Source organism: Megalobrama amblycephala, linkage group LG12 (genome assembly GCF_018812025.1).
Source record: "Megalobrama amblycephala isolate DHTTF-2021 linkage group LG12, ASM1881202v1, whole genome shotgun sequence".
In the NCBI taxonomy this organism is placed as follows: domain Eukaryota; kingdom Metazoa; phylum Chordata; class Actinopteri; order Cypriniformes; family Xenocyprididae; genus Megalobrama; species Megalobrama amblycephala.
The window spans coordinates 15,276,648-15,286,159 of NC_063055.1; positions in this window are offsets into that span (position 1 = coordinate 15,276,648).

Genomic DNA, 9,512 nt, shown 5'->3' on the forward strand with positions numbered 1-9,512 from the left:
AAGGCTATAGTATCTAGCGAACGTGTAGGTGTCGCCCAGCCCGCAGCTCTACAAATGTCTGTCAGCGAGGCGCCACGAGCCAGCGCCCAGGAGGATGCGACACCTCTCGTGGAGTGAGCATGCAACCTGAGCGGGCAGGGCACGCCCTGAGCTTGGTAAGCCAGGGCGATGGCATCCACTATCCAGTGGGCCATCCTCTGCTTGGAGACAGCCTTTCCCTTCTGCTGGCCTCCATAACAGACAAAGAGCTGGTCTGAGGTCCTGAGGCTTTGGGTTCTGTCTATGTACTGTCGCAAAGCGCGAACTGGACAGAGCAAAGCCAGGGCTGGGTCTGCCTCCTCCGAGGGCAGCGCTTGCAGACTCACCACCTGGTCCCTGAAGGGAGTGGTAGGAACCTTGGGCACATAGCCAGGCCGGGGTCTTAGTACCACGTGGCTATCACCCGGCCCGAACTCCAGGCACGATACGTCGACCGAAAATGACTGCAGGTCATGGACTGTGCTAGAATGAGCCAGTCGTCGAGGTAGTTGAGAATGCGAACACCCTGTTCTCTCATGGGAACAAGGGCTCCCCCTACGACTTTCGTAAAGACGCGGGGAGACAGGGCCAGCCCGAAGGGTAGGACTCTGTACTGATATGCTCGACCTTCGAACGCAAAGCGCAGGAATGGCCTGTGTCGCGGAAGAAACGAGACATGGAAGTACACGTCCTTCAGGTCGATCGCTGCAAACCAATCTCTGGGACGGATGCACTCAAAAATGCGCTTCTGCGTCAGCATTTTGAACGGTAGCTTGTACAGGCTCCGATTCAAAACTCGTAGGTCCAAGATCGGTCGTAACCCACCGCTCTTTTTGGGTACAATGAAGTAGGGACTGTAGAACCCTGACCTCATATCGGCTGGAGGGGCCGGCTCCATCGCGTCCTCCGCCAGTAGGACTGCGATCTCCGCACGCAAGACAGGGGCAACGACATCTTTCACTGTAGTGAAGAGGACGTCCCTGAACTTGGGGGGATGCCGGGTGAACTGAATCGCATAGCCGAGCCTGATGGGTGGGTGTGGTCTGTGTACAGCCACCCCAACCAAGAGGGTAGTGAGAGAGGAAAAACTTATGCAGATTTTGGCACTTTTGGCATTCCATATTTATGGCACCAACATACCCCCATACTGCCAAGTTTTCCATGCACATCTGGAAGACCCAGGAAAGCATGGCTGTAAACTCCGAATCTGAGTCAGCATAAGCACACACCATTACAGTGGGCAGCGTCACCCTCATTTCCAGAGCATAACAACACTCTCTCCGATGCTGCAATCGACGTCTGTCCCTCAGCTGGAGCTCTGAATGAAATGCTAGGTTCCCCTATGAGAAGGACCAGCAATCCACTCCAGAAACTGCACAGCTTGCAATGCGCTAGAGAGGGAGGGGCCCTAGGGGGTTGGTTCCCCGAAGGAACCTCTCAACCTCATGTCACCCAAGCCATATCAGCAAAGTAGACCTCTTCTGGTGCACCAGAGAGGGCGCTACAATGGAGATTATGCAAGGGAACCGCGCATCTAGAGCGCCGAGCGAGCGATGGGTTGCCGTGACAACCCGCGCTGCAGCCCGGCAGCTCGACGGCACACGACACGCAGAGGAGCGAGAGGTTTGCTCTCGCTGATCTCCACGGTCTTCCCAGAGTGTCGGGCAGACCCGCGGCTGTGCTTTTACACACAAGCGGCAGCTGGCCAACAACAGAGGGGACTCAAGCTTCCCGGAGAAAGAAGAGTCACGACCGGCGTGTCGACGTGATCATGTTCTCATATGAAAACATGAAACACCCACGAACATCATTTCAACACGCGCCCAGACATGTGAAACAGTGATCGTGGCCGTCAGTGAGGACAGGAACGACCGCATCCAGAAACACAAGTAGGATGTCATCTTTAAAAAGACGCGAATCTACTTGTGTAAGCTCTTTCAGGGACTTTACTCTTTTAAAAGTGCTGAAGCACGCAGGGGAACGGCCGCCGCAACACAGACAGGGATTGTGTGCAGCCTGTCGTGTGCTCTCTCTCTCTCTTTGAAGGCGCTCACTCTTACCAGCCGTAAAAACGGCTTTTCAGCGCTCAAAAGCGCACCGTACCGGCCGTGAGAACAGCCTTCCGACGCTGTCAAAACAGCTATTTGTTCAAAAACGGCAAACGAAACAAAAACAGAAAAAGAGAGGACTTCAACCCCGCTGCTGTGCTGTTCGCCTGCACTCGGAAAAAAAAAGAGAAGTTCAACCAAAAAGCTTGGCTCGTCTTCTAGCAGACACTCGCTTGCAGAGAACAGGAACAAACACCGTTCGGCTCCGAAGCGAAAAGCTGAAGATGCAACGCACCTGCTGCTCATTATATACCCGCGCTGCGAGGCGAGCAGCTGATGCATATGATTGCATGCCAATGTGCATTGGCTCGTTTTAGTTACACTCGAAGTAGATTGGCCTCTCTAGCGAGATTCCTATTCGTCGGTCTGTCCGACGTACGTCGAACGTGACCGACTGAATGGGAACTCATTAAACTTTGCACACGTGTCAGAAGTAGTGAAAATTTACGTCTAATATGGGTTTCAGTATTACTTGTGGCAAAATGGCTTGATAGCGCCACCTACAAAGTTTCACTTAAACGCCCTTCACGCTATGTTTCACGTACAATTTTGAAATTCGGTAGACACATGTAACAGCCCAATACCTACAAAAAATTCCTTGGGAGCAAAATCTAAAAATCCAAAAGGAAGTGAGATATTTTGAATTTTCTCTGCAAAAATTTTGCAGTTTTTGCCATTTCCAGATGTTGTACTTTAACTAACTCCTCCTAGAGATTTTATCAAATAAACATCATATCTGGTCAGTCTAACCTAAAGGCCTTTGCGATGTTAAATTGCAAAGCTCTTGAGTTTTCACTGAAGGGTGTGTCTGTGGCGGCCTGACAAAATTTGACATTTCGCCAAGAAACAGGATGTTATTGTAACTCGGGCACTGTCCGATCTGCCCCAAACTTCACAAGCTTGAAAAGAGTCCTGGCCTGAAGACGGCTACATGCCAATATTCAGTTACAGTGATAGCGCCCCCTGCAGGCAACAGGAAACGTCATGTTTTACACTGTGATTAACTCTTTATTGAGATTTAACCAGAACAGCATTGTATTTGGTCAGTCTAATCTTAATTCCTTAGCAATGTCAAATTGCAAAGATCTTGAGTTTTTGTTGAACGGCGTGTCCGTGGTGGCCTGACAAAGTCTAATGTTTCGCCTTGAAACAGGAAGTTGTTGTAACTCAGGCATACAATGTTCAATCTGCCCCAAACTTCACATGTTTGAAAAGAGTCCTGCCCTGAACACATCTACATGACAATATTCAGTTATAGTAATAGCACCACCCACTGGCAACAGGAAGTGATGTGTTTAACACTGTGATGCACAACTAACAACATACTAAAATATACAATTGAGTGCTAAACATTCTACATTCTAAAACATACTAGCAACATTTAGCTGAGTGCTAAACCATGCTATTATCGTCATGAAACAGGAAGTTGTTGTAACTCAAACATACAATGTCCAGTTTGCCTCAAACTTCACGTTTGATAAGTGCTCTGCCCTGAAGACATCTACATGCCAAAATTTAGTTAATCATATCGCCACCAGCTGGTAGCAGGAAGTGTGTCAAATACAAATGACTGACGTAGTCCTCCTATATTTATATACTTAAATGCATACTGCCCACCATGATCTGTTTTCCTAAAGCTACCAGGTGGTGGTGACATGGGTGCGAGGGCCCTTTCATCGTTGTTTGCAGCTTTAATTTCAAATCAAATTCTTTGGAAGTAATAGTGCTTTATGTAATGCTATCTGGAGTGATAAATGTGATAAATCCCATGTGACATTTGTATTAGCTACTATATATAGGCCAGCAGGGCACCATACAGACTTCATCAAAGAATTTGCTGATTTTCTATCATAGTTAGTACTGGCTGCGGATAAAGTCCTAATTGTTAGCGATTTTAATATCCATGTAGATGATTAAAAAGACACATTGGGATTGACATTTACAGAGATTCTAAACTCTACTGGAGTTAGACAACACATCTTACATGTAATCATACTTTAGATCTATTGTCACATGGAATCGATGTTGATGCCATTGAAATTCTGCAGCAGAGCGATGACATCTCAGATCATTATCTCATCTCATGTATACTACATCTAGCCAAGGCTGCAAAACCTACTCCCTGTAAGAAATATGGTAGAACTATCACTTCCAGCACATTGGACACAGTCCACTCCAGCCATGTGCTTACCCAGGAGAGAGAGAGAACTCTCTCCCAACTACAAGAGTCAAACTAACCATGCAAGTTTGTCATCATTTCTTCATTCAATGCAGAAAAAAATCGATTGCAACTTTAACACCATTGTTTCACGGAATCAACAAGATCCTGTTCAGAACAACAGACTGCTTCCAGTGCAAGTATCGAATTTTTTAACTAAACAAAGGTTTGGTATAAGCTGTAAAATCCTCTTAACAAGGTGTTTTGAAATCTGAGACTGGTGGTTCTTTTCATGGTTTAATGATTCTTTTCCATAGCTTCATTCCCTGTTCCATTTCTGGCTTCATTCTGTCACTTTCCATTTTACCCATGTATGTGTGATTGTGTGTCTGTGTTTGTTTAGGTTAGTTGTGTTTGTGATTTAGTTTAATAAAACTTGTGCACAATACATATTTGGTTTTAATTCTCTGCTTGCAACAATGTCAATTTAATGATTCCTGGTCTTGTTACACACTCTAAATGCTGTACATGCTAAGAAAGAATTATTTTACTTTGGTCATGAAAAATACCCTTTTCTTAGAATTAATATTCAATACTGAGTGTTTGTTGGATGAACTGATTAATTGATTTTTAATGTTAATGTAGCTACATCAAGTTAATCCGATTAACGGTTCCAAATATTCATAAGTAATCATAAGTTATGATTAATTATTAATATTTCCCCTCTGAGCTATTTTGCTACACTCCTTTTGCGCTTAAAGAAGATTAAGGAAAACAGTCCAACGCTGTGGTACAACGAGCACACTCAGGCCCTCAAGAAAGCAGCCAGAAAAATGGAGCTAAAAGAAAAGAAAACTAGTTTTTCGCATTCCATGGAAAGAAAGCATTATTGCATACAGAAAGGCCTTATGAACTACTAGATCTGCTTATTTTTTGACTCTCTTAGAAGAAAACAAACACAACCCTAGGTATTTATTTGATACAGTGGCTAAATTAACAAGAAATAAAGCTTCAACTTCTGACATTTCCAAACAGCACAGCAGTAATGACTTTATGAACTTCTTTACTTGCAAGATTGATAATATTAGAGAGAAAATTATAACCATGCAGCCGTCTACAACGTTATCGCATCAGTGCATTGTCATGTCCCTAAGGAAAAATTTCATTAATGCATTGCTATAGGAGAGGAAGAATTGTATGTTAGACCCTACACTGACTAAGCTACTGAAAGAGATGCTTCCAAGTGTCAAAGATCCTCTTCTTTATATTACTATTAATTCATTATTGTCAGTAGGATATATACCGAAAACTTTTAAGCTGGCTATTATTAAACCTTTTATAAAAAATAAATAAATAAATAAAATTAAAAAAACACAACTTGATCTTAGAGAATTAGTTAATTGCAGGCCAATCTCAAATCTACCATTTCTGTCAGAAACACTAGAAAAGGCAGAGTTACAAATTATTTGCTCTTATCATCCGATCGTGGTTGTAACTCTCTATTAGTGTTACTGGATCTTAGTGCTGCATTTGATACTATCAACCACAACTTTTGAATAGACTCGGAAATTATGTTGGCATTAGTGGAATTGCATTGGCATGGTTTAAATCATACTTATCAGACCGTTATCAGTTTGTAACAGTAAATGAAGAGATGTCATACCGATCACAAGATCAGTATGGAGGCTTAGTACTAGGGCCATAGCTGATATGGGAAAAAAAATGGATGACTAGTAATTTCCTCCTGCTTAATTCTGAAAAAACAGAGATTCTAATTATTGGACCAAAAACCTCTGCATATAATAACATAGAATACTGTTTGACACTTGATGGCTGCTCTGTCAAGTCTTCGTCGTCAGTTATAAACATGGGTGTGCTCTTTGATACAGATCTTTCATCTGAAAGCCACATTTCTAGCATCTGTAAAACCGCATACCAATCTTAAAAACCAATCAAAAAACCAATCTTAAAAATATATCTAAACAACGACATATGCTCTCAATGACAAATGCGGTACAGTTAGTTCATGCGCTCATGACCTCAAGGCTAGATTATTGTTATGCTCTACTGGGTGGTTGCCCTGCATGCTTAATAAACAACACTGCATTGGCTCCATATTAAACATTGTATACATTTTAAAGGGATCATATAATGCCACTTTTACAAGATGTAAAATAAGTCTCTGATGTCCCCAGAATGTGTGAAATTTTAACTCAAAATACCCCACAGATCATTTTTTATAACATGTTAAATTTGTCACTTTTTGAGGGTGAGCAAAAACGCTCTGTTTTTGTGAGTGTCCCTTTAAATGCAAATGAGCTGCTGCTCTCAAGAAGAGGGCAGAGTTTCAGCAGCTCATCTCAGCAGCTCCAATTAACATTAACTCACGCACACTCACTGAAAATATCAGAAACTGTTCAGCCTTTTATTTTCAAACTGGAATCGGACACAATGGAGAGACTCAAGAAGTGACAACATGTAGAATGCAACAGGATGCTTCTAAATGGTTAGTTGATGAATTTATGTAGCTGATGTGGAGTTAACTATCTTAAAGTCATTAATTAGCATATTCTGTCATTTATAATCTATAAATCACTCATGTGGGAACTGTTGTAAGACGCCTACAGAGCTAGAGAATATGCTGCATGAAGATAGAACAGGTATAATTTAGTTTAATTACAGTTATAACTTATTTTGTCATCTTGCTTTTATGACATGCTATTGCATTTGTTACATACTGTATTGCAATAACATGGCCTCACCCCCTTTGTTGCATGTTCTCAGGGGTAGGGTTTATGTAAATTTATGGGTTAGTGATGTCACCAACCCAGGAAGAAGCTCGTTGTAGTCCCTACCAGCTGTTTGTTGTAGTCCTTAAACAGAGAATTCTTTAAAAGAAAATATTTTTGCTTTGAACTTTGAGCATCCTAACTTTGCAGATGTTTTTTTGCTCTTAAAGCAACATTACACACTAAATAAAGTTAAACAAGTGAAAACATAATCAACCACCCCTTTAAAATCTTGCTAATTACTTACAAAGCACTAAATGGTTTAGCTCCCCAGTGCTTGAGCGAGCTGATAACGCATTATTGACCTTCACGTCTATTGTGATCTCAAAATTCTGGCCAGTTGATAATAGTTGATAACCTAGAATATCAAAATCAAAAATCAAGATCCTTTTCCTATTTAGCACCTAAACTTTGGAACAGTCTTCTTAATATTGTTCGGGAAGCAGACACGCTCTGTCAGTTTAAATCTAGACTAAAACACATCTCTTTAACCTGGCATACACATAGTACATTATCAATTTCTATTATTAAAATCAGTCAAATAATTGTTTAGGCTGCTTACATTTTACATTTACATTTATGCATTTGGCAGACGCTTTTATCCAAAGCGACTTACATTGCATTATACTATACATATTGATATCTGAGCATGTGCAATCCCTGGGATCGAACCCATGACCTTGGCATTGCTAATGCCACGCTCTAACCACTGAGCTACAGGAAAGCATTAGATCATATAAGAATGCTTATATTAGGTCAGCTGGAATCGGGGACACCGGATGTACTTGTTACATCATAAGACGAATGGCATCTACGCTTATATTAGTCTCTCTGTTTATCCCGAGGTTTACCGTAGTCAGCCGGATCTGGGCCATATCCAGATCAGACGGAGGATCACAAAGCATCCATGAATTGTCAGCAGAGATTGTGTCAACTAGACTTTCCCCTGTGAAGGCCTCATCGACACGACAGCCAGTGGTCCTCAACAAACCCATCTCCATACCGGTGTGATGAATCTGATCTTCAACCAGATAGAACTGGATTAAATATTTTGAATGTTCCAATCCAGTCTGACTTCTGACCTGTAATCCTGCCTGAATCATAATCATGCACTGTTTGTTTGTTGGCCAGAGGAGAACTGAGGGCTGTTTCATAAAACAAGATTAGAAAACAAGCCAGGCTTATTTTACTTAGTCAGACTTTTTGTCAGCGAATTCTGTTTCATAAAACAAACTTAAATTAGTTCAAACTCAGTTACTCTGGCAACTTATGCTGGGAAACTAGCCTGGTCTGGAGCAGGCTAACTGTCAGGCTAAGCTGAGCTTCTCTAACACTGACCAATAGGAACGCAATGATATTACAGCTGACTCTCTCACATACAATTTTTTGATTTTATTAACACATATATATATATATATATATATATATATATATATATATATATATATATATATATATATATATATATATAGTCCAAAAGTTTGGAACCACTAATATTTTTAATGTTTTTAAAAGAAGTTTCATCTGCTCACCAAGGCTACATTTATTTAATTAAAAATACAGTAAAAAACAGTAATATTGTGAAATATTATTACAATTTAAAATAACTGTGTACTATTTAAATATATTTGACAAAGTAATTTATTCCTGTGATGCAAAGCTGAATTTTCAGCATCATTACTCCAGTCTTCAGTGTCACATGATCCTTCAGAAATCATTCTAATATGCTGATCTGCTGCTTAATAAACATTTATGATTATTTTCAATGTTGAAAACAGTTGTGTACTTTTTTTTCAGGATTCCTTGATGAATAGAAAGTTCAAAAGAACAGCATTTATCTGAAATACAAAGCTTCTGTAGCATTATACACTACCATTCAAAAGTTTGGGGTCAATAAGAATTTTTATTTTTATTTTTTTGAAAAGAAATTAAAGAAATGAATACTTTTATTCAGCAAGGATGCATTAAATCAATCAAAAGTGGCAGTAAAGACATTTATAATGTTACAAAAGATTAGATTTCAGATAAACACTGTTCTTTTGAACTTTCTATTCATCAAATAATCCTGAAAAAAAATATTGTACACAAATATTTTGTACAATTGTACACATTAAATGTTTCTTGAGCAGCAGATCAGCATATTAGAATGATTTCTGAAGGATCATGTGACACTGAAGACTGGAGTAATGATGCTGAAAATTCAGCTTTGCCATCACAGGAATAAATTACTTTGTGAAATATATTCAAATAGAAAGCAGTTATTTTAAATTGTAATAATATTTCACAATATTACTGTTTTTTACTGTATTTTTAATTAAATAAATGTAGCCTTGGTAAGCAGACGAAACTTCTTTTAAAAACATTAAAAATCTTAGTGGTTCCAAACTTTTGGACCGTATATATATATATATATATATACAGTGTCTGTATGTCTGTATA